Below are 26,820 nucleotides of genomic sequence, written 5' to 3'. Positions count from 1 at the left end.
ATAACCCCTTTATATAATTTATCTAAGAATCAATTATTATATGTACTTATAACTCTGTCCTTCATCAAATATAAATACAACTTTAATAGTTTCTACACTTTTATTTCCATGATACTTATAATACCATATGACTTTATAACATAATTGATCACTTAAATTATATCATATTATATGATAAAAATATGCATTATATGTATGTGCCCATAATTATGGATTTTAATCCAACAATTATTCAATCAATGATCGTATATTGTTTATCATATATCATGTATGCAACAATGATCATATACCATGTATGCAGTGACATTTAACTAACTTCATATTCATATGTCATATATCGTGTGTGAAACAATGTTAAACTATCATAACAAACCTGTTTTAACAATATAACGCATTGAACCATCTCGATTCACGAAACTATAATCCATTTGTACTATGTTATATACTTCATTCATTACTATATTCTATATTTCTTTATTTTTTTTGGATAATTCTATATTTCATTCTACACTCTATTTTGTATTTTGTTCTATATTTCATCTTGTATTCCATTTCTCCACCACTCTCCTAATTCCCTTACCCCCTTACACCATCACCTCAAAGTGCAATACTGTTCCAATAATAAATTTTATATTTCATGTTATTTACATACATACTTTCATGGTTATATCCATATGATCATAATTGTTCATAAAGCGCACTTTCATATATCATGAACATGTTTTAAGTATGCTTTAATCACCATATATTCATATCATGCATGTTTTCAAAATTTCATTATCATTTTCATCCATATAAAGATATTTCTACAGATTTCAAATAATGCATGCTTATAATGCATGCTTATATGAGTATAAATATAAGTATTTTCTAAGATTTCACAATTCACAAGTCGCATACTTATAATAGCAAAAATATAAACATATTCATCGATTTCACATGCACATACCTATACCAATTTATTAGCATAAATATAAACATAATCAAAGATTTCACGTACACATACCTATACTGGTATAGTTAAAAACATTTTAAAATTTTTATATAATACATATTTACACCGACATAGTGAAGAAAATTCACAAACGTATATATATCTCATATTTACTCTAGTAACATTATGAACATTTCCAAAAATTTCATGTAACACATTTACATTAATAATATTATGAATAATTTTACAGATTTCATTTACAACACATTTAGATTGGTAATATTATGAACAGTTTCAATATTTATAACGTAATTTAATTTAACTTCTTACTTATAATAAACATAATTTTATAAATCATATCGTATAAAATTAAATATTAACTTATCACAATTCAATATTTTATAACTTATTATGAAAAAAATAAAAATATAAACTTTTTATCTTTATTTTCTTCAACACTTTAGCCTTCTAAATATTTCATTTTTAGTATATATATATATATATATATAAACTTACTCAAAATCATTATTTTCCTCTCTTCCTTTCTGTCTTCCTTTCTGTCTTCCTTTCTCTCTTCCTTTCTCCCTGCGCTTATAAAATGGAGGAGTTCTAAAAAATTATTCTCTTCTTTTTTTAGCATTCTCCTATAAATATCTAGAAAAAAGAAAATATATATTTCATTTAGTTAGTACACATTACCAGTACAAACCCTATTTTTTATTTTAAAAATATCTTCATTTTTATTCTTTAACTTTTCCTTGTAATCATCTCTTATTCGTAACTAATGGAATTTGTATCCATTAATTACATTTTGAATATCAAATTTCAACTTTTAATTTAATTTTAAATCTTTTCAAGTTGTACAATTTGGACCGTATAAATTCAAAAGTCATATTATTATTATTATTATCTATCATATAAGGACTAAAATCTGTAACTTTTATTTGTTGGTAAGTTTGGGGACAATATTATCAAATTGAGTCCTAAACCCTCATACTTTATATATTCTTTATAATTTAGTCTTTAACCTTGATTTTAATACTTCTACCACTAAAATAACATTTCATACCTCATCTGATAAACATCATTAATTTTGTCTAATAATAGATTTAATATCTGATGTATTGAAATATCATTTAAATAACAATTTAAAGTAGAATATAGCATAAAAATTTAGGATGGTACGATTAACATCATCAATAGAATCATTTTTTTAAAAGACATCAATAAAATCCTATGATAATTACAATGAAATAATTAATGCAGCATCTTCTCTCCATCCCATCATATAACAAAAAGCTCAAAATGCATCAAAATTTGAGCTTTGAACGTATTATTAAATTAGTAAAAATTGTACCCAGCATTTTATATTCTTAGCATTGGTTAGAGAGTAATTTTTATTTTTCTTTGAAATAAACTTTGGATACATAAAAAGTTTTTGGATCACAAAAAATTTATTACTAATTAAATCAAATAAAGCCTAGAACCAATTCTAAAATCACAGGCACTCGCGTTCCATGCTACCGACTTAGTTTTCTCACAAGTCACAAACAACATAAAGTAGAGAATACTTAAAACACCTTATTGCATGTGAACAACCACATTTGCTTCACTCATACGATGCCTAATACAAGGGCTCGAATTTCTATAAGATCAAAAAATATATATTTTTCCCTAATTGATCCGACTCGGCACTGTTGGGGAAGACGTGTGGCAAGTCGAAAAAATCGACTCTATATAAGCTTTACCCCATGCTGTGAGATGTACAAGCTTGGCTAGGGTTTATGTTTTAAAGTGAGAGCTAAAAGGGAGAATATGAGAAGAGAAAGTTTCGGGTTCGGGTTTAGGTTCGGTTCCCTGTTTTTGCTCTTGCGTTACTGAGTTTGTGGTGCATGACATATGTCATCCACATCGAGGCGGCATCGTCGCTGCAGAAGCCGATGAAGCTGGTTTGGCATTACTATAAAGTGCATAATACATGTAATGATGAAGAAATTTATATTCGGCACCAAGTGGAGTTGTTCTATAAGAGGGATAAAACTATTGCACCTAAGCTTCTTTGGTTGCAGTAATCGGATTGTTTAGTAAATGTATGTATTCTCTTCTTTTTCCTTATATTTTGTTTTTCTTTAGAGTTACAACATCCATCATGGATGAACTGAAAGAGGCAATTGGAAAATCATGTTGTTGTTGGAAATTGTTAGGGGTGCGATGCTTCAATCCTCTTAGATGGGGCGGATTCGGAGAAGTTGGCACCACAGAACCGATGACTGGGAGGGTTCGTGCTTATCGACAAGATCAAGACAGTGCTTGAATCTCGATGCCCCGGGGTCGTCTCATGTGCCGACATTCTTAGCCTCGCCACCAGAAATGCTGTTCATTTGGTATCAATAAAACAAAAGCACCATCTTACTCTGTTTTGAAAACCGGACCGGACTGGCCGGTTCAACCGGGAATTGTTGCTTAGTCCGGTTCAATCTAAACCGGTTGAACCGCTACTAGTGAACCGGCCTGAACCGTTGAACCGTTCGAATCGGACTGGCTGAAAACCGAAAAAAACCGGGAATATTTTTTTAAATTAAACCAAACAACGTCGTTTGTTAAACGAGCCAAGTCGAACTCGAGTATTGCTGAGCTCGACTCGAACTTGAAAACTTTAAAAGTAAGCTCAACTCAACTCAAACTCACAAGCTAAAATTTATCAAGTTCAACTCAAACTCGAAATATAATATTGAAACTTGAACTCAAAAAGGCTTGAACTCAAAAAAAATTTAGAAGCTCGATTGAAGCCTAAAATTCGAGCTTGATTGAAGTGAAAGAATAATTCACTCAATGCTCACCAAAAGGCTCTATGATTTTGAATGCCAAATTACCTCTATTATTTATAGAAGTTAGTTGTGATGATCTTCTATGTTTCTTAGCAATGTGAGATTGTTTTGTTCTCATATTTTCTCTTTAGACTTTTGGGATGCTCTTCTATGTTTCATAACCATGTGAGATTGTTTAAAAAAAAATTAAACCAAACAATATCATTTTGTTATGATTTTTTAACCCCAAATTTATTTTTTAATTATAGTTATATAATTATATTTATTATTTAATATGTTTTACCTTAAATATTATGTTGTAGTTAATTTGAATCATTTTGTTTCACTTGATTTTATGGTTTTTAACTTATATATGTTATGACTTGCTTTGAATATGACTTGTGATATAAAAAATTATTTTTTATTAAATATTTTTGGTATTTTTATTTAATTTTTTAAGTAATTATGATGTCGTTCGGTTCTTCCGACCGGTCGGACCGGTTCGACCGGTTGAATCAGTGAACCGATAGCATGACCGGTTCGCTAACCGGTCCGGTTCTGAAAACCATGATCTTATATTATACCGTATTCATATATTTTACAAGTCATCATCGAATTTAAAATGTCACATTCATATAAATTTCGGACGTTATTTTTTGTTGGTACGTATCAGTAGGCAGGAGCACCTTCTTATCCCGTACTCACAGGGCGAAGGGATGGGCTGAAATCGACCAAAGCATCGGTGGATCTCCCTTCTCCATCCATCTGATGGGAAACTTCTCTCGCTTATTTCATATCAAAACGCTTGAATGTGTTGGACATGATTACGCTATTAGGTAAAGATCAGTACACATATGAATAACATGGGTTTACGACGGGGTGGATAGAAGGAGAACCGACAATTATCTACTCCTAAAAATTTTAAATTCTTATAAATTTTAGGTAATTTCATTTTGTTTTTAATTGAAAATATTTTCGTCCTCTAAAATTTTATAAATTCGCTCTCCTAAAAGTTTTATAAATCTCTCCCCTCTTACATAAAATCATGAGTTTGTCCATGTATGCATGAATTCTTTATTAGGGATAGACACGGGTTCCCAACCCAACTAGACCCTATCAGGTTGGGTTATCTTAAAAGATTATGAGTTTGGATTGACTTGAGTTTAGGGTGAAAAATAATCGATCCAATCCGACCAAAAATAATATAAATATACCTTTATGTTTAGGGATAATTTCAATAATATTCTTCTCTATATATAAGTTGGGTCATTTTTTCGGTTGGTTTTGGTATTTAACAATAGATGTTGGATTAATTTTTTATGAATTGGATGTTGGGATCGAACAGGGAGTGTTCGGTCGTCCGGCCCGAACCGCCGTCGTTGTCACGAGCTCCCACGTGCCGCCGGATGCGCGCGGGGCTTGTTTTGAGTCCAAGGAAATTTTTGGAATAGGGCCTGCCCGACCCGCTTGTTCGACCTGAGATACTTTGAACTTTAATGGAACTGGAATACTTTAATTCCTAAGTTATCCGAAGTAATGTCACTGACGGAATTGAATGAAATTACGATAATACCCTTAAAGAGTAAAAAGCAATATGGATGTATATGATAATGGAGATAACCTAAGAACTCATATCTTGATTCACTTGACCCTTAAAATCATCGATTTATATTTCAGGTCTATATTACATTTATCAAAATGCCCCTAAAGTATATCCAAGCCCTATAATAACTAATGTCTCAAGCTCCGAAATGAATAAATCAACCTCGAATACCAATATAACTATATTATTTGACCAAGTGAAATAGAATAGAAGTATTGTATGTATTTGAATTTGCGAAAACGACCGAATTACTCAAGGAACTCCTAAGCGACCAAGATAAATTTAAATAGTAATCGAATTAAGTACCCCGATGACCTTGAATTAAGTGAATAACTTGGATAAGTCTGGAAACACTGGCGATCTTATATGTTGTATTGTCCCTATGGGTTATGAACCATGAATTAAAGTACGTCAAGAATTCTTGATATTGTTACAATGTATAAATAAAATAAAGACCATTGGAATATATGTTTGTCTACTTAAGATCTATTCAGCGGTGATTCTGCAGATGATATATGGTCAAGAATTGTTGGTATTAAAGAGTGACACTACAAGAAAATATACCTTTAATGACACACGAATGATGACACACGCTAATTTATGACTTGCAAAAAATGTGTGTCATAAAAAATGTCATATTTTTTAAAATATAAACGATTTATGACTTACAATAATGTGTGTCATATGTAATAGTCATAATCTAAAAAAATTGCAAAAACACGGAGTACACTTTTAATTGTGTGTCATTTGTACAAGTCGTCTTTTTATTTCCCCCATTATTTTCATCATTCCCCCCTCGATTCATTGTTCGCACCTTCCCAAATGCTCCGATTCATTGTTCACAATTCTTATGTTGGTAAGTAAAACCAAAACTCTTTGATTCTTTCAACCTACTTGAACATAAGTTCATGCATCACATATTTTCATTGCAGCAATAACGATGTTCTTCGGGATTACTTTCCGTTCTTCGGTGGTCTTCTCGGTTTCTTCGGAGGACTCGCGTTTGCACCAATAACATACTTCGTAATCTGGGTTCTTTTAGTTTTGATGCACTTTCAATTTGTTATTGATTTATAAGTTTAAGTCCCATGCTAATTGATTTCTGTTGCACGAGCAAAGTTATTGATTTATAAGTTTAAGTCCCATGCTTGTGTGTGTTGTTGGTTTTCAATTTGTTGGTTGTTTTCTTCTTTTGAATGCATGCAAAATTCTGGGGAATTTACATTTTTTTCTGTTTGGGATTGAGGGAAAGTCTTAACTATCAATTTTCTTGAACCACAATATATTGTTGATTTAGTTGTGTTGTTTTCTTTTACGTGAGAAAAGTTATTAGCTTATTAGTTTTAGTCCCATGCTTGTGTTTGTTTCTAATTTTCAATTTGTTTGTTGTTTTCTTCTTTTGAATGCATGCAAAATTCTGGGGAATCTGCATTTTTCTGTTTGTATTGAGGAAATGTCTTAACTTGACTATTAATTAGCTTGAATCCAACTTATTTTGTTGTTTTTCTTAAACGAGAATAGTTATGAACTTCCATGTATTATTGATTTTCAATTTTCTAGTTTAGATTTAATGCTAGATGTTACATGCTTAACCATAATATATATGTATGTGTAACCCCCTAGACCCGACCTATGCGTTTCGACTAAGTCTAGTGGATCACATTATGATTATTAAAGACATTTTCCTGAAACCATTATTCCATCAATATAAAATCACATTATAAATAACATGAAATTATAAACAAATTATACTATCAAAATCCAACCCGTAAATATAGTACCAATAAATAATAATTTAATTTAAAACATGTCTTCAAATTCAAAATCACAATAAACCGAGCAGTAATAGCAAAAGAGTCATCATTATAAAATCTGATATTTTAAAATAAGGTCCATGTCACCAAAATAAAGTCAACTTGCAAGATAAAAACATTACAATCTGATTTACTTCAAGAGATATGTTGATCCTCCAAGTGCTCGAACCGAGGTATCTAACCAACAGTATCTGAAAGGGGGAAAACATTTTCAAAAGGTGAGCTAGGCTCAGTGTGTCCCAACATTTCCATAAAATCACAATAGGTACAAATCATAGTCCAGTAATCTCACAAATTCGTAAAAGAGTTTAACTTTTGAAAATCATAGTTTAAACCCTTTTCTGGTACACCATCAGTAGTTCCCAAAATTATTTTCCATATAGCTTACTTTATGCACATAGCAAACAGAAAGCCGACTTAAGGATAGGCTCTGAAGCTTGTATCCTTAAGCCCAAGTCAATAAGTCCATATAGCTTACCCTAAGCACACAGCAAAGGAAAGCCAACCTAATGAAACATCTTGGGGCCCTCAAGAGTCACATTAGGCCCATTTAGCTTGATCAGAGCTATTCCATCGTAATTCAATTCCAAAATTCAATTGCACCTTGACATAAATTCCATAAATCCAAAAACATGGTAATCATATACCATTTCAAAACAAAAATTAGATAGCAGCCATATTCCATAAATTGTCACATAAAATTGGTGCATCCATAAAACAATAACCAATGAATTCGGTGTACCACATATTAAAACCAATAAAACAGTTCAGTAATAAGTAGGGAACACACCTCAACAATAGGTTCAAATAGCAAATCTACTGATTGCTAGTTTCACCACGCTCTGCTACAGTTTTCGAACGCGTGAATAATGGCACACGTGGTTTAACTGATCTAGAAGAGCTGGGTCGAGCTGTCGAACGATCCCGGAGAGTTTCTTGTACCTTCAAACAATAATAATCTATCAGTCCCAAATCCTATTTAATTGTTCAAAACTAGACTTCTTAAGTATATAAGCATTTTTCGGGTTTGACTATCAATTTGGGGTATTTCGAGTCTGAATTTGGCCAAACGGATTGCGGAATCGGAATCAGGACGTCGACAAACATAAAGTATGACTTTTCAAAAATTCAGATTCTTGGTCAAAGTCAAAGTCAACCACTTTGACCGTCGATTTGGAGGCCTTCAGGTTCGAATTTAACGAAAAGGACAGCGGAAACGGATTCGGCACGTCGAAAACTATCAGGATAGGTATACTCGGAAAAGATTAACGGTCGTTTAATGCTCGGTCAAAGCCATTTTAAGTTTTGGTCAAAGAAAGTCTAAAGTCAACGGTCAACGGTCAACGGTCGGGTCGCGTCAGGTCGGGTCAACGGTCGGGTCGCGTCGGGTCGGTCGGTCGGGTCAACAGTCACTCTCCCTACGACGGCGCGTGTGGAGCGTGAGGCGTCCTCCGGGGCCCTAAAAATCCCGGAAAAATTTCTAAAAATTATTTTGAGCGATTTCGAGATACTTACAATGATCGGTTCAAATTTTTGAACGGCGGAGAGCTCGATTTCAAATCGGCCGAATCTTTGACTGCACCACCTCCTCACGCGCCGCCGTCGACGGCGAACAAGGTTGACACTGGTGGACTCGAAACGACACAAGGAACACGATGGTGCAGGAGGTGTCGTAAACTGAGCAACGATCGGCGGTGAATTTGAGATTTTCTCGGCGATAGAGCTAAAAAAAACGTCGATGCTTTGACTTGAAATTCCCGAAGTTTAGCAGCGTTTCGCTTCAATTAATTTAAGGGGATTGTTCTTGACTCGATAACGAACACGATGGTGGTTTCAATTTGACGATCGGATGTCGAACGGCATCGGAATCGGACTTGAAAGTCGAGGTGCGGGAGGAGTGAAAGTTTAAGAAAAGCTTTTGTGTTTTCTGATTGAACACATTAAGTTATAACCAAACCTGCCGACACTTTTAGGGGAAATTCAGGGCTTGGTCCCTGAATTTCTTTTACTTCGAAAATGGCATACAAGTTTTCATAAATTATACTTTAGTCACTTAATTTCACCCATTTTCACAATTTACCTCCAATTTCAATTAATATTATTTTGTAAATAGTCGGGTTGTTACAATTCTCCCCCTCTACAAGAAATTTCGTCCTCGAAATTTACCTTATGAGAATAGTTGAGGAAACTGAGCCTCCATTGACTCCAATGTCTCCCAAGTAGCTTTGAGGGGCCTCGATTACTCCACTGAACTTTGACCATTGGAATTCGCCTATTCCGAAGAACTTGTTCATATCTCTCTAAGATCTGAGTGGGCTCCTCTTCATATGACAAATCAGGTCTCAGCTCTACTTCTTCAACCTGAATAATGTGACCTGGATCTGGACGGTATCTCCTCAACATTGATACATGAAAGACATCATGAATACGACTTAGCTCAGAAGGCAACTCAAGCTGATATGCAACAGGTCCTACCCTCTTCAAGATACGAAATGGTCCAATAAATCTTGGACTCAATTTACCCTTACGCCCGAATCTCAATACTTTCTTCCAGGGTGAAACTTTCAAAAAGACCTGATCTCCCACCTCAAACTGTATATCCTTCCTTCTTTGATCTGCATAAGATTTCTGCCTATCAAATGCCTCTTTCAGATGGTCACGGATTAATCTGACTGTGTCCTCCGTCTCTCGCACTAACTCAGGTCCCAACGTTTTCCTATCACGCAACTCAGTCCAACAGATCGGAGTGCGACATTTACGCCCATAGAGTGCTTCATAGGGTGCCATACGAATACTGGTATGATAACTGTTATTGTAAGCAAATTCATCCAACGGCAAAAAGTTCTCCTAACTACCATGAAAATCGATTACGCAACCCCGCAACATATCCTCCAGAATCTGAATTACTCTCTCAGATTGACCATCAGTTTATGGATGAAAGGATGTACTATAATCCAATCTTGTTCCCAAAGCCGTATGCAACGCCTTCCAAAATCTCGAAATCTTGGATCTCGATCAGAAATAATAGATAATGGAACACCATGCAATCTGACAATCTCAGAAATATACAATCTTGCCAGCTTATCCAAAGTATAATTTACTCGCACAGGAATGAAGTGAGCTGACTTTGTAAGTCTGTCAACAATCATCCAAACTGAATCTTTTTTCGAAGGAGTCATAGGCAAGCCAGTAACAAAATCCATAGTAATACGCTCCCATTTCCATTCAAGAATCTTGATAGGCTGTAACAAACCTGATAGATGTTGATGTTCTGCGTTAACTTGCTGACAAGTCAAACACCTAGCCACAAAGTCAGATATGTCTTTCTTCATCCCAATCCAATGATACCTCTCTCTCAAATTCCGGTACATCTTATCTCCTCCGGGGTGCATAGCATATGGACTACTATGAGCCTCAGTAAGGATAGTCTGCCTCAACTCAGCATCATCAGGCACACAATATCTACCTTTAAAGCATAAAACTTCATCCTGATCAATTGCGTAATCTGAGTTTGTCCCCTGCTCTACTTGCTCAAAGATGGAAAGCAAGGAGCTATCAAGGGGCTGCTTAGCTTTGATCTCATCAACCAAGGTCGGCTTAACTTGCAATTCTGCTAACAAAGTGCCATCGTCATATAAATTCATCTTGGCCATTAAAGACCTCAACTCCGATACCGTCTTTCGACTCAAAGCATCCGCTATAATGTTAGCTTTACCAGGGTGGTAATCAATCACGCAATCATAATCCTTTAGAAGCTCTAACCAGCGACGCTGTCTCAAATTAAGTTCCTTCTAGGTCAGAAGATACTTTAAGCTCTTATGATCCGTGAAAATGTAACACTTCTCTCCATAAAGATAGTGTCTCCAAATCTTCAAGGCAAAAATTACTGCTGCCAACTCTAAATCGTGAGTAGGATAGTTACTCTCATGCGGCCGCAGCTGACGGGATGCATAAGCCACCACCTTACTTTCCTGCATTAAAACACAACCAAGTCCTGAATGTGAAGCATCACTATACACTGTAAAATCCTTCCCGGACTCTGGTTGAATCAACACTGGTGCTTGAGTCAAAACCGCCTTTAATTTCTCAAAGCTCTCCTGTTGTGCCTCGCCCCAGTCAAACGGCACATTCTTCCTTAACAACTTTGTCAAAGGAGAAGCAATGATCGAGAAGCCCTCAACAAAACGTCGATAATAACCAGCCAAGCCCAAGAAACTGCGGATCTCAGATACGTTCTTAGGTCGTTTCCAATTCATAATAGCCTCTATCTTGCTGGGATCGACCTGAACACCTCGCGCAGAAATAATATGCCCCAGAAACGAAACTTCTTGAAGCCAAAACTCACACTTGCTTAGTTTGGCATATAGACGATGCTCTCTCAAAGTCCGCAGAACGATCTTCAAATGCTCGTCATGCTCTGCCTCAGTATGAGAATAGATCAGAATATCGTCAATGAAGACCACCACAAATTGATCCAAATATGGTCGGAACACCCGATTCATGAAATCCATGAAAGCTGCAGGAGCGTTCGTCAAACCAAAAGGCATCACTAAAAATTCATAATGACCATATCTAGTGCGAATGGCCGTTTTTGCAACATCAGATCCTTTAACTTTCAATTGATAATACCCCGAACGAAGATCAATCTTAGAGAATACAGTAGCTCCTCGCAATTGATCAAATAAGTCATCAATCCTGGGTAATGGGTATTTATTCTTGACCGTCATCTTGTTCAATTTCCGATAGTCAATACATAATCTTAGCGACCCATCCTTCTTTTTCACAAATAGAACTGGAGCTCCCCATGGTGAAGTACTATGTCGGATAAATCCTCGATCGAATAATTCTTGCAATTGGACTTTCAACTCCTTAAGTTCCTTTGGATCCATACGATAAGGTGCCATAGAAATAGGTGAAGATCCCGGATAAGTCTCAATCTCGAACTCTACCTCTCTGTCAGGAGGTAACCCAGGCAACTCCTCCGGAAAAACATCAAGAAACTCGCTAACTGTACGAATCTCCTCGATCGTGGACAATGCACCTTTGGTGTTCAAAATACAAGCAACGAAGGTCTCATATCCCTTCCGGATCATACGATCAATTTCCATCGCTGAAACTATATTGGAGAGATAACCACGCCGTTCACCAATTAACACAACAGTCCGACCATCTGAAGTCTTCAGAGTAGCCCGCTTGTATTCGCAATCCCGCTTTACCTTGTGTTTATTCAACCAATCCATTCCAAGAATTAGATCGAACTACCCTAAAGGAAGTTCCATAAGATCAGCGAGAAAAATTTCTCCCTGAACCTCGAGAGGACAATGCCGAAATACTTTATTCACTAATACCGCTTGTCCTACTGGACTTGTAACTGTAACAGTATTTTCAGTGTTCTCAATCGGAATCTGAAGGTTTCGAGATACTGAGCTCGATACATAGGAGTGAGTGGAGCCATTGTCCAATAATGCAAAGTATGGGGTAGAATAAATAGTAAATGTACCTACAATAACCTCAGGCTCATCTCTGTCATCACGACGTCTAGTTGCATAAACCAAAGCTGGCTGTCTAGCCTCAGAAGCTGTTGGACCTCTATTTTTCTGAGGTCGGGCTCTACTGTCTGTCTTGGACGCTGATCCTTGAGTCTTTCCTTGACTACAATCTCTAATTGGGGTCTGTACTGTAGTCTACGAACGCACAGGAGTTTGGGTAGTGGTCTGCTCAAACGAAACTAGCTGAGGACAATCCCTCCGATAATGACCACTAGATCCACACTGATAGCAAAGACCCATCTTCTTACGACACTATCCTGAGTGTTGTTTACCACAATACTCACAAAGGGGCCCATTATAATACGACGAGTAACCGCTTCGACTGCCAACTAACGGTGAGGATGCTGCAGGCCTGAAACGTGTATTGCTTCTCTGAGGGGTTGAAGTACGAGTCCTCTTCCCGGACTGTGCTGATGACTCCATCGGGCCTAAAAAATTTTTAGATCGTTCCTGATCAACACGCTCTCTACCAGAAGCTAAAACCTCCACCTCTTCAGCATCTTTGGCTCTGCCCACCAGCACATCAAATATTTCATCCTGATGGGTTACAACTTGTCTACGCAGCTCGTATCTGAGTCCAAGGGCAAATTTACGACATCGATCTCTCTCAGTAGGTACCATACTGAATCCATACTTCAGCAACTTCAAGAACTTGATCTCATACTCAGAAACAGTCATGTCTCCCTGAACCAAGTCTTGAAACTGTTGTCGTCTCTGAGCTAAGTAGCGCTCTTCCAGAAAATGACTCCGAAAGCGATCCTTAAAGAAATTCCAGGTCAAACGATCGGTAGGAACACTACTGATCACTGACTCCCACCAAGTGTAGGCATTACCATCTAACATTGCTACAACACCCAGATATCTCTTAGTTGAGTCCAAACCCAACTGATCCATGCGTCTCTCTGTATCCTGAAGCCAATCCTCAGCTTCAGTAGGAGCTCCACCAATCTGTCCCCCAAAAGTTCTAACTCCATTGGCAATCAACGTCTGTGAAATAGGAACCTCAGATACAACACCAGTAGCTCTAACTGCTCCCTGTATTAACTACAGAAACTGTCTACTAAAATTCTCATCCAATGCAACTCCAGTAGACTCTGACTCAATATCGGTTGCTCCTATGATCGGTGTAGTCATGCCAATACCATCGGTAGGTGGCATATTCGTTGGGGTCGTAGGAGCAAGATCACCTATTGGAGGTGGGGGATCTACTCGTATCTCATCAATCGGATCTGCAAATCTAGCCACTCGACCTCATCCACGACTAGTTTGAAGACCACGTCTAGCACTCATTTTGGTAGATCTCGAGATTACTACAGAAGATAAACTTAAGGTTAGATAAGCACTTGGAGTCTCGAACATAGTTAAAATCTTAATAACTTTGTGACATGGCCTTAGTAACTCGTTTTGTAAAATATTTCAAAACTGTATTTTCAATGTGGACTCATACACAGTCCGAGGGTTAAAGACCAAAAGCTATGATACCAATAAATGTAACCCCCTAGACCCGGCCTATGCGTTTCGACTAAGTCTAGTGGATCACATTATAATTATTAAAGACATTTTCCGAAACCGTTATTCCATCAATATAAAATCACATTATAAATAACATGAAATTATAAACAAATTATACTATCAAAATCCAACCCGTAAATATAGTACCAATAAATAATAATTTAATTTAAAACATGTCTTCAAATTCAAAATCACATTAAACCGAGCAGTAATAGCAAAAGAGTCATCATTATAAAATCCGATATTTTAAAATAAAGTCAACTTGCAAGATAAAAACATTACAATCTGATTTACTTCAAGAGATATGTTGATCCTCCAAGTGCTCGAACCGAGGTATCTAACCAACAGTATCTGAAAGGGGAAACATTTTCAAAAGGTGAGCTAGGCTCAGTGTGTCCCAACATTTCCATAAAATCACAATAGGTACAAATCATAGTCCAGTAATCTCACAAATTCGTAAAAGAGTTTAACTTTTGAAAATCATAGTTTAAACCCTTTTCTGGTACACCATCAGTAGTTCCCAAAATTATTTTCCATATAGCTTACTTTATGCACATAGCAAAAAGAAAGCCGACTTAAGGATAGGCTCTGAAGCTTGTATCCTTAAGCCCAAGTCAATAAGTCCATATAGCTTACCCTAAGCACACAGCAAAGGAAAGCCAACCTAATGAAACATCTTGGGGCCCTCAAGAGTCACATTAGGCCCATTTAGCTTGATCAGAGCTATTCCATCGTAATTCAATTCCAAAATTCAATTGCACCGTGACATAAATTCCATAAATCCAAAAACATGGTAATCATATACCATTTCAAAACAAAAATTAGATAGCAGCCATATTCCATAAATTGTCACATAAAATTGGTGCATCCATAAAACAATAACCAATGAATTCGGTGTACCACATATTAAAACCAATAAAACAGTTCAGTAATAAGTAGGGAACACACCTCAACAATAGGTTCAAATAGCAAATCTACTGATTGTTGGTTTCACCACGCTCTGCTACAGTTTTCGAACGCGTGAATAATGGCACACGTGGTTTAACTGATCTAGAAGAGCAGGGTCGAGCTGTCGAACGATCTGGATAGTCTCTTGTACCTTCAAACAATAATAATCTATCAGTCCCAAATCCTATTTAATTGTTCAAAACTAGACTTCTTAAGTATAGAAGCATTTTTCGGGTTTGACTATCAATTTGGGGTATTTCGAGTCTGAATTTGGCCAAACGGATTGCGGAATCGGAATTAGGACGTCGAAAAACATAAAGTATGACTTTTTGAAAATTCAGATTCTTGGTCAAAGTCAAAGTCAACCATTTGACCGTCGATTTGGAGGCCATTCGGGTTTGAATTTGACGAAAAGGACAGCGGAAACGAATTCGGCACGTCGAAAACTATCAGGATAGGTATACTCGGAAAAGATTAACGGTCGTTTAATGCTCGGTCAAAGCCATTTTAAGTTTTGGTCAAAGAAAGTCAACAGTCAACGGTTAACGGTCAACGGTCGGGTCGGGTCAGGTCAACGGTCGGGTTGGGTCGGTCGGGTCAGACCGGTCAAACCGGTTCAGACCGGTCAAACCGGTTCGGACCGGTCAAACCGGTTGAAAACCGGTTAAACCGGTTTCCAGCAGCCACTCTCCCTACGGCGGCGCGTGTGGCGCGTGAGGCGTTCTCTGGGGCCCTAAAAATCCTGGAAAAATTTCTAAAAATTATTTTGAGCGATTTCGAGATATTTACAACGATCGGTTCAAATTTTTGAACGGCGGAGAGCTCGATTTCAAATCGGCCGAATCTTTGACTGCACCACCTCCTCACGCGCCGCCGTCGACGGCGGACAAGGTTGACACCGGTGGACTCGAAACGACACAAGGAACACGATGGTGCAGGAGGTGTCGTAAACTGAGCAACGATCGGCGGTGAATTTGAGATTTTCTCGGCGATAGAGCTAAAAAAAACGTCGATGCTTTGACTTGAAATTCCCGACGTTTAGCAGCGTTTCGCTTCAATTAATTTAAGGGGATTGTTCCTGACTCGATAACGAACACGATGGTGGTTTCAATTTGATGATCGGATGTCGAACGGCGTCAGAATCGGACTTGAAAGTCGAGGTGCGGGAGGAGTGAAAGTTTAAGAAAAGCTTTTGTGTTTTCTGATTGAAATCAGAAAACACGTTAAGTTATAACCAAACCTGCCGACACTTTTAGGGGAAATTCAGGGTTTGGTCCCTGAATTTCTTTTACTTCGAAAATGACATACAAGTTTTCATAAATTATACTTTAGTCACTTAATTTCACCCATTTTCACAATTTACCTCCAATTTCAATTAATATTATTTTGTAAATAGTCGGGTTGTTACAGTATGCATGTATGTATGTATATGATATTATTTACATGCTTAGGTGCAGTGGCAACAAAAGTGTCACCTGTGGCAAAAGAAACCCCTATGGTGAAATCAAAAAGCGACTTGTTGTCAGTTACATCTTCAAAGGAATGGGATGAAAAAGCAGGTTTTGATATCAATGAAAACGAGACGACTTTCAGTATCACGGTGGTCGGAGCTTCCGGGGATCTTGCGAAAAAAAAGATATTCCCTACACTTTTTGCACTTTATTATGAAGGTTGTCTTCCTGAGGTCTGTTTCGCATTAGTATCGTCTTCTAAACTACTTGAAACTTTGATCCCGAGATTGATGTAACTTAATTTGTGCTCGAAAAAATGTGGGTTAATTTTGTTGCAACACTTTACCATCTATGGATATTCGAGGAGTAAGATGACTGATGCGGAACTAAGGAATATGGTGAGAAAGACCCTTACTTGTAGGATCGATAAAAGGTGAACTGTTTTCCTATATTTTGTTTGCAACTTCAAGTTCATAGGCATCCGATTGCAGATTTCATTGTTTGTTTCTTTTAATTGATTATTGAACTTATAAATGGGTGTGATTTGTAAATCCAGGGAGAATTGCAGTGAAAAGATGGACGAATTTCTTAAAAGATGTTTATACCACTCTGGTCAGTATGATTCCGGGGAAAATTTTGCATAGTTGGACAAGAAGCTCAAGGAGCATGAGGTAATTAATTTTTGATCCGGTTAACGGGAATAGTCAGCTAATGCCGACTTGTTATTTATAATCTCTTTACAATTGAATGTATTTGTGGATATTGAGAGTTTCAAGTTTCGACCGTTTTTTAGTTATAGGCCATGCAATGGTATTTTAAGTGCAAGTGTTCTTCAAAATAGTACCATAGGGGATTCTGCACGCACCTTATTTATAATGTGAAAATTCAGTTCTTTTTGGTCGTTCTTATCATAATGTGAAAATTCAATTCTTTTTGGTGACTATAAACTGCTCGTGCAAGGCGAGAGGGTTTCTAATCGCCTCTTTTATCTTCTATCCCTCCAAACATTTTTATCGATACCGTAAAATGTGCAAGCACAGTAGCTTCATCTGGTAATGGTTGGACCAGGGTCATTGTCGAGAAACCTTTCGGTTGAGATTCAGAAGCTTCTGTCGCACTAACAAAAGCGCTAAAACAATACCTAAATGAGGACCAAATATTCAGGTACAATTTTCCTGCCTTCATTTGGGCTTGATGTGCAAAGAATTTGAACCTCAATCTGATCTGATTGATACTCTTTCTACATGATAGATCACTATCTAGGAAAGGAACTTGTGGAAAATCTATTGGTTCTTCTGTTCTCCAATCTTATTTTTGAACCATTGTGGTCGAGGCAGTTTATTAGAAGTGTACAATTGATATTTTCTGAAGATTTCGGAATTAAAGGACATGGAGGGTAAACTTCCATCTTTTCACGTTTTTACTATTTAGCTAAAATGATGAAACAGGGATTCACATTCTTGTTTATAATGCTGGTCAGTTATCGTTAGTAAGAAAGATTGGCAGCATAGTTCTCATTGTAGTCTTTAGTTTCAATGGCTATGCTTCCATTTTCTAAAATGTGTAGGTTTAAGATGATGAATTTGCACCAAGTTCTAAAAATTCATCCTTTTTTTTCTAGTTTAATTCTGAGTAATCATGTATTTTTCTGTTTATAATTGGGACTGATTATTGACAATTTAACGAGCATATGAGAGGGTTTACATTAAAACATATTGTGTATATTGTGACTGAAAGTGAAACTAAACTATCTTAAACCAAGTCATGAATTTCAACTTAAAGAATACATGTCTAAATATGCCAGGCTCTTGTCCATTATATAGGTTGTTTACTATTGCTCAAACGGTTAGCGCAAACTACTACTTCTGTGTTTTTCAATTATTTGCAAGGTTAGATTGCTCTATTACTTTCAAATATGTAGCAAATTTTGTCTCATGTTACTTGTTATGATAAATTTTGTTTCACATGACCAGATGAAACTGTAATATACAGAATATATTACTACATGAATAGATCTCAGAATGGTCACCTTACTCTTAGGGAGTTGAAACGTGGAAACTTGATTGACGTAGAGACTTGGCTTGGAATAAGTAATTACTTTTGGATGCATGCTTAATACATTCTATCTGATACTGATTATTTTCACTTTACAATCTCTCATCTTCTATACTATATATACATGTACTTTTCATATGAGCACTTTTACTTGATATACTGCAATGCTCCTTAATATGAGCACTTTTCACTGAATGCTCCTTCCTATACACTACAAATGAAGATAGAATGTTTACATGTTCAACTATGTCACATTTGCAGGATGAGAGCGATGTCACATTGCGTGATCTGAAAGGCTCTAAACTTTCTAGAAGTGTTTTCAACATCCTTTTTAATCTTAACAAATTCATGGCCTTCAAGACTCGTGATCCATTCCTAATTCGTCAGGTAAATGTGTTACGTTAGCTCCTTTAATATTACCATTACCAAAATTGCAAATCATCATACTTCTATGCAAGTTTCGGATAACAACATTGTTTGTATCGAAACAAACATGTGTGTGAGAACCCTATATTGACAGAGTGGGACCGATTTTCACATACAGTATATATATTAGACTTTCAATGGAAGATGGTGTTGAAGACGCCTCTAATGGAAGTGCAGATGTTTGGAATGAATCGATTGAGACTCCCTTCTAAGTTGAATAAGGTAAGCTTGTCTAGTTCACATTGTGTTGTGTTGTTTTGTTTTGTTCTGGATTTTACCGAAATTAAAAAAGAAAAAACAATAGTCATTTTATATCATACATACACATTAGTCATACAACTATCATATCATATGTGGCAATAAGAATGTAAGCAAACTTTTCTGATACACAACTGTCATATCATACATACACATTAGTCATACAACTATCATATGGACTTGAAGTAGGATGCTATTCTAAACAAATTAATGCTAGTACTTGTTAGCAAGACTAAAAACTGTGAATTCGTGTCGTGATAATGTATATAATTTATATGAGAAGTTTTACTAATTAAATGTGTAAAATTTATTTTTATATATGCTTCAAATAATGCATATGGAAAATTGGTCATTTTAGTACTCTTTGATAGTTATATACTTAACTTTAAATAAGTATAAATTATATACTTATTTCATATTTTTTACTTAGGTTGGCGATGGGAAGAAAGAATACACGGATGATGACATAGATGATATTCGCAAAGAATGGGTATCTTATGTGGCAAACTTTATTATACCGTGATATTTTGTATCGACATATGATTACAATATTTTTGATAACTTAATATGAATATATTGTATGAAAATAGATTGCTTATATATAATATGATATATATATTTAGTATTATGTGGCATTAAATGTGATTTAGTTTGATTATTTGTCAATCTACAATATATATATATATATATATATATATATTTACGAAATACAATCACGACACACGAATGTGTGTCATCTTAATTTATGTCGGGGGCTTTAATGACATGCAATGTAAGTCATACATGTGTGTCATTAATTTATGACACACAAATATGTGTCATCTTTATTTATGACGGGGGCTTCAATGACGCTCAATGCATGTCATAAATGAGCGTCATAAATATGTGTTATAAATACGTGTCATAAATACGCGTCATAGATTTATGACACACAATTACGTGTCATCTGAGATTTATGTCGGTGGCTTCAATGACAGGCAAATGTGTGTCATCTGCACCCATAGATGACACGCAATGAGCGTCATTAAAGGGGTTTTTCTAGTAGTGTGAATACCCTATAAGGGCATTGAATTGACCAGTCGACATGCATTAGTTCTGAGAGTTGTTAGCTTGAGTTATTTCGATAATTCGATAGATTGACACAAATTGAAAATTTCAAGAATCTTCGTTTCTCCCTTACCAGCTCAAACCACTACGGTCATATTTGATCACACTAGTAACTCAGATGCAAAGGATCCTGAATATCCCATTTGGTTCAGTTGGACTTAAAATCCTGATAATTCAATTCATAATCATGAATATCTCTGATTGTTGAGTAATGAAATTACTCTCAGTAAATCTTAATCTAGAATTATTCTATATAAAGGTTCCTAAACACCTTACTGATGCACCTGGATCACAGAGGGATTCTAAAGTATCAACTTTAAATGTCTGATTAGATCCATATGTAATCGATCCCTTCAATTGGACTTCGTTCATGGAATCCGACCAAAGTATATAAGTTTCATGATTTCCTAATAACTATTATGTGCTTCTGAAAAATACTTGGATCCTCTAGTGTGTTCCATATGTACTACATGACGGTTTTATATGTTTTAAAATGAGTTTTAATGAAATTATTAATTTACTAGTTTATGAACCATGGAAACATGGTATGTGTTCTCCGATTTTGGTTTTCATCAAAAAATATGAATTATTCCTGATTTAAGAAATCATGGAATTTACTGAGTTATGAACTATGGTTTCCTGTTTCATTGGTTATTACTTGAACTATTTTATTGAGACATTATCTGGGTAGACTGGAGTATGGAGGTACTTCTCTGATCAAGTTAATAAATCCTTACGGACCTAAGGTGATCCTTGGTTAGGCTCTCAGGCCCCAAGGCACTCCCTTGGGTTAATCATATGTCTACTTATGGTGTACGTGTGGAGATCAGTTATACGGTTTATTTCATTATCACGATTATGACATATGAATAGATCATGATCTAGATATTACAATTTACGGTTAAAACTAATTGCTACTAGATTTTTATATGGGTAGGATTCTGGAGTATGGAGGTTAAGTCCTTATCTAGCTGGTAAATCCTTACGGACCTAAGGTGAAACTTAGGTAGTCTCTCAGGCCAAGGCATTCCCTTAGGTTGGATCCTTTGTTGTGTGCTTAGGGTAAGCCCTTATGGATGTAGTTCTGGGAAACTGCATGACGATATTCGGTTGGAGGGTCTACTATGGTTTTGAAAATATGTTGTAAACAATTACTGTTTTAAAAATATTTATATATTTTCTCTAGATTTGGTTGGAACACACTAGACATCCTATTCTATATCCTGAAAACTTGATACTATGAATGTTTCCTATGAAATGATATATTCATGGCTTCTACTCGATGAACTACCAGTGGAACCCCAACTTATTCCGAAAACTTGTATACGTCAGATTTAATAAGGAAATTTTATTGTTCTAAATTTATTTGCATGTCCTGTAGCATCAACTGGTAGTATAGTATTACTCAAAGCTCAATCTGTTACTCACCATTTCAGGTTAAAAGAATCGTACCAGTTCAGCTATCGACTTCAATAGGAGAGTTCCACTGGCGTTGCTTGCGGAGTACGGTACAGGTGATTAGGGGGCATGTAGGTTGTATTTTATTATATATAAGAGTCTGAAAATATGTTTTATTTCTGAATACTGATAAATTTTACTTTTGTATTATAAATTTATTTTATGATTTTACATGTTTTAATGAAAAAAAATTAAGTTTTAAGAGATTTTTACGGTGGGTCACTCTGGTGGCCCTAATTTTAGACCCTAAATCAGATCAGGTTAACCTCATCGGTTCGTGGGGGTTACATTTAGTTTTACAAGAGCCTAGGTTGTGTCAAATATTTCTATATAGATCGGCCAATCGAATGTTAAAAGATGTTTGGTCAGTACCTCACGAGTAATGTGAGAGTTACTTATCCGAGAAATTTTGACCTGACTCTAGAAATAAAATTGGGAGATATAACCACTCTATGAACCTAACCTCGTTGCCAAAGTTGAATTGATTCGACGAGGATAATTTTTTTATGATTCTTTTATTGGAATGAGGTAGAGCTCTGACAGAAATGCATATTTATCTGGTTAAAGATTTGTAAAGGACATGTACTTTTGTAAAAGCTACATGAAGATATGGAAGAATTGATGGAAATTTCATTTCTGCATATATGTGCCTTCATGTGAATTTCGACGACAAAATTCTTTATGGAGGGGAGAATTGTAACACCCCGATTTAGGGGTCCAATTATAAGATTTTTTAATATGATGACTACGGTGCAACTTGATGAAAATTTAGGGACCCAAACTCGAATTAAACCATTTTTCTTTGTTGAAGTCAAAATCGGTTAATTCCCCCCCGATCGAGCAATTTCCCCCAAAATTAGAACCCAAATTCACCAAATTTATCTAAACCTCAAACCCTAGCCATCCATCCCCTTTTCACACCTATTCAGTGCATCCAACCATCTTTGACCATCGCCACCACCCACATTCGATGCGTCTTCGATCGACGACCATAACTTAAGCAACACTATGTCATTACACACTACCGTTCGTCGCCAATCAAGGTTTGAATATGCGGTAGTAATCCTCAAATCGCACCTTAGTTTTTCACTATTCCAACTGAACCAGTGATCGGCTCAACTCACCGCCTGCACTAGCTTGCTCCCATCTTAGCCCGCATAAAACCCAACCCTTGGGTCGATCCATTACCACTGTTTCCTCATTCATCGCGTTGGGGTAAGTTGGGTCTTTTTTTTTGGTTGGTTTTGGTATTTAATAATAGATGTTGGATTAATTTTTGATGAATTGGATGTTAGGATCGAACAGGGAGCGTTCGGCCGTTCACCCCGAGCCCGCCATCCCTGTCATGCGGCCTACGTGCCGTTTGCGAGTGGGGCTTGTTTTGTGTCCAAGTAAATTTCTAGAACCAGGTCTGCCCGACCCGCCTACCCAACTTGACCTGACCCTCCTGGTCTGGTCCAGTCACCGAGTCAACTCGGTCTGAGTCAACCCGTCTGATTCAACTCATCCGATTCATCCCGTTGACTTTGACCATTGACTGTTGATCGTTGACTTTGACCAAAAAAGTCAAAATTTCTAAAAAGCCCTATTTTATGTTTTTTGACGTCTTGAGTCCGAATATGAAGTATATTTTTCCAAATTGCACATGGTAATCCGTTTTTCAGAGATTTAGTTTCGGATTTAATATGGTTTCTAAGTTAAGTTCATTTTTGGCGTAAATTTGGTTGTTTTGTATCCGAGGAATTATTGGACGTTGAATTCAAGTTATAGAGTGATCGAATGGAGTTTTAAGGGTCGATTGATATGGTATAGAAACCGAGGTAATACTCTACTACTTTTTGTATGCTTCTCGGACTCATTGATTGGTGGTAATTGCATGAAAGAAATTGATTGATACTTTAGATGTATTTAATTATCATTGGACTCAGACGTAAATTGGAATAAGGACAGAACACGGTATAAGACTCAGATGGGTCGATAAAGAGAAATTAGAAGATCAATCGAAAATAATTATAAGTTAAGTGATACAATAATAAATGAATCGGTTCAAGATCCATGAATTTTGATTAATTTATTTTAAGGTTAAATATCAGGAATATTTGGATAATATGTTACCCAAAATAACCCTAAAGGGTAAAATTATGAAAATGCCCTTATACTGAAAAAGGACCAAGACTTTCCTTAGTGGTGAAATTAACCTCCGGTGAGCAAATGAGCAAAGTACTCTAAACTTTAATGGAACTGAAATACTTTCAAGCCTAAGTATATTAAGTAATGTCACTAACAGAATTGAATGAAATTACGATAATACCCTTAAAAAGTAAAATGTAATATGGATGTCTATGATAATGGAGACGACCTAAGAACTCATATCTCGATTCACTTGACGCTTAAATTCATCGATTTTAATTCTGGGTCTATATTGGATTTATCAAAATACCCCTAAAGTATATCCAAGCCTTGGAATAACTAATACCTCAAGCTCTGAAATGAATAAATCAACCTCGAATACTAATAAAACTATATTATTTGAGCAAGTTAAATGGGATGAAGTATTGTATGTATTCAAATTTACGGAAACGGCCGCATTATTCAGGGAACTTGATGTGATCCAATTCAACATTATGTTTACAATGGCTATTCCACCCTTACAAGGGAAGAAATTTTCTAACTTTACACATATATATGTTTATTTCAAATGTTTTATAGTTATTTTCAAATATATATTTTATATCTATAGTTATTATGATGATAACTTAACCATTAATATGTGAGATATATGTTATTATAATATACTATAGTTCACATTCTTATATTATACATTATATAAGTTTATATACTTAGTTTATTTCTTTATGTTATGCATGTAGGCATATTCAGCCAACACTTGGGAGCTACATTGGAGCTAAATGGAGAATGCAACAACAAGGAATCTTACATTAGAACGATTAGGAGATCATAAGGAGCAATTGGTGAAAAGTTGTCCGGAGGTCGTGAGCTCATAGCTAAATTGAGCTGGAGATTTGAGCTACAAGATGACCTAATTTCAGCTGGGGAGTTGCACCATCATCATCACCTCTTGGGACACTTCAAATATGTCCTATGTCAAAATTTGTGAAATCGTACCTTTTTGTGAATAATTGCCACCTCAAGAGGTACCTTTTCATAAGGAGCTACCATAATTTTCACCATGCTACAAGTCACCCATGGCCAGCTCACCTCTAGCTCATTCACACCATAAGTAGCTCAAACATGAAGGATTACCTTTCCCAAACATTGTGACCTTTCATGAATGATGCTGCCCATTAAGATGCCTTTTCATCTAAGAGCATGCTGGTGAAGAAATTGCAACCATTGGAGGCTTAAATCATCAAGAAACATGAGATAGAGCTCTATGCCTTTTCGGCCACACACATGCCATGCACATGAAAGCCTTTGGTGCCAAACATGAGGAGATACATCACTATTCGGCCAAGGGGAGAATAATGGAACCAAGATGAACAAGCATATCCATTCAGCTAAGGGAGATGTCTTCCCATCCTTAGCCGAATCATCAAGCCCCTTCAAGAAGGGTTAGTCGAACCATCAGAAACCCAAAGGACTCAATCATTCATTTTAAGCATTATGTACTTTCATTAAAAGTCATGTATCAACCGAATAGTTATGTAACCATTCGGCCAAGCCCTCTCATTTCTTATAAATAGAGTGGCTTGCCATCATTTGTACTAATCTCATATCATATATAAAAATTACTCTTGTGAGTTAATTTCTCTTCAAGTTCTTTGTGAACTTTATCGATTAAGCAAGTATAATTCCTATACTTGTGGCGTTATTCCTTCCATCCTGATTCCAAAATTCCTAGATTAATATCTAGTGGGTTGAAGACACTATCACCACCCCTCAAGCAAGTTTGTGAAGATCGGGATTATGCTCCTTAGCATTGTTTCATCTTTGGCATGCTTGAGATACAACATCACCACCATCTTCATTTCATCATCAACCATCATCAACATCCTTCAACAAGACCATACCAACTTCATTATTCCGCATCCATCTCCTTTCTATCTTTATTTTATTTCTTTCTATTTCCATTATTTTTATTATTATCCATTTATTAATTCCACCATTAATATAATTTTTCTTTCTTAATTTCATTGTTGCCAGTCTTATAATTCAAGGACATCAGTACTTGTCAATCCTAGATCAGGGCACAATAAGGCTATCTACTCTCTTCCATCAAAGCGTGTAGATCAGCGTACATCAGAACTCCTAAACGACCAGGATAAATTTAAACACTAATTGAATTAAGTACCCCGATGACCTTGAATTAAGTGAATAACTTGGATAAGTCTAGAAACACTAACGATCTTATATGTTGTACTGTCTCTAAGGGTTATGAACCATGAATTAAAGTACGTCAATAATTTATGATATTGTTGCAATGTAGAAATGAAATAAAGACTATTGGAATATATGTTTGTCTCCTTAAGATCTATTTAGAGGTGATTCTGAAGATGATTTATGGTCAAGAATTGTTGGTATTAAAAAGTGAATACCCTGGAAGGGCAGTGAATTGATCGGTCGTCATGCATTAGTTTTGAGAGTTGTTAGCTCGAGTTATTTCGATAATCCGATAGATTGACACATAATGAAAATGTCCAAAATCTTCGTTTCTCCCTTACCAGCTCAAATTACTTTGGTCATATCTGATCACACTAGTAACTCAGATGCAAAGGATGTTGAATACCCCATTTGGTTCAATTGGACTTAAAATCCTGATAATTCAATTCATAATCCAGAATATCTCTGATTGTTGAGTAATGTAATTACTCTCAGTAAATCTGAATCTAGAATTATTTTGTATAAAGGTTCATGATCACCTTCATAATGCACCTGGA

General features: G+C 36.0%; 1 pseudogene; it reads left to right on the top strand.

Annotated features, from left to right (window-relative positions):
- The window catches only part of LOC120126122, a 35,411-nt pseudogene that overhangs the window by 6,490 nt on the left and 2,101 nt on the right, over nt 1-26,820 (top strand).

The sequence above is a fragment of the Hibiscus syriacus genome, unplaced genomic scaffold (assembly GCF_006381635.1).
Source record: "Hibiscus syriacus cultivar Baekdansim isolate YM2019G1 unplaced genomic scaffold, ASM638163v2 tig00110450_pilon, whole genome shotgun sequence".
Taxonomy (NCBI): domain Eukaryota; kingdom Viridiplantae; phylum Streptophyta; class Magnoliopsida; order Malvales; family Malvaceae; genus Hibiscus; species Hibiscus syriacus.
This window is presented reverse-complemented; position numbering and strand designations above follow the sequence as displayed.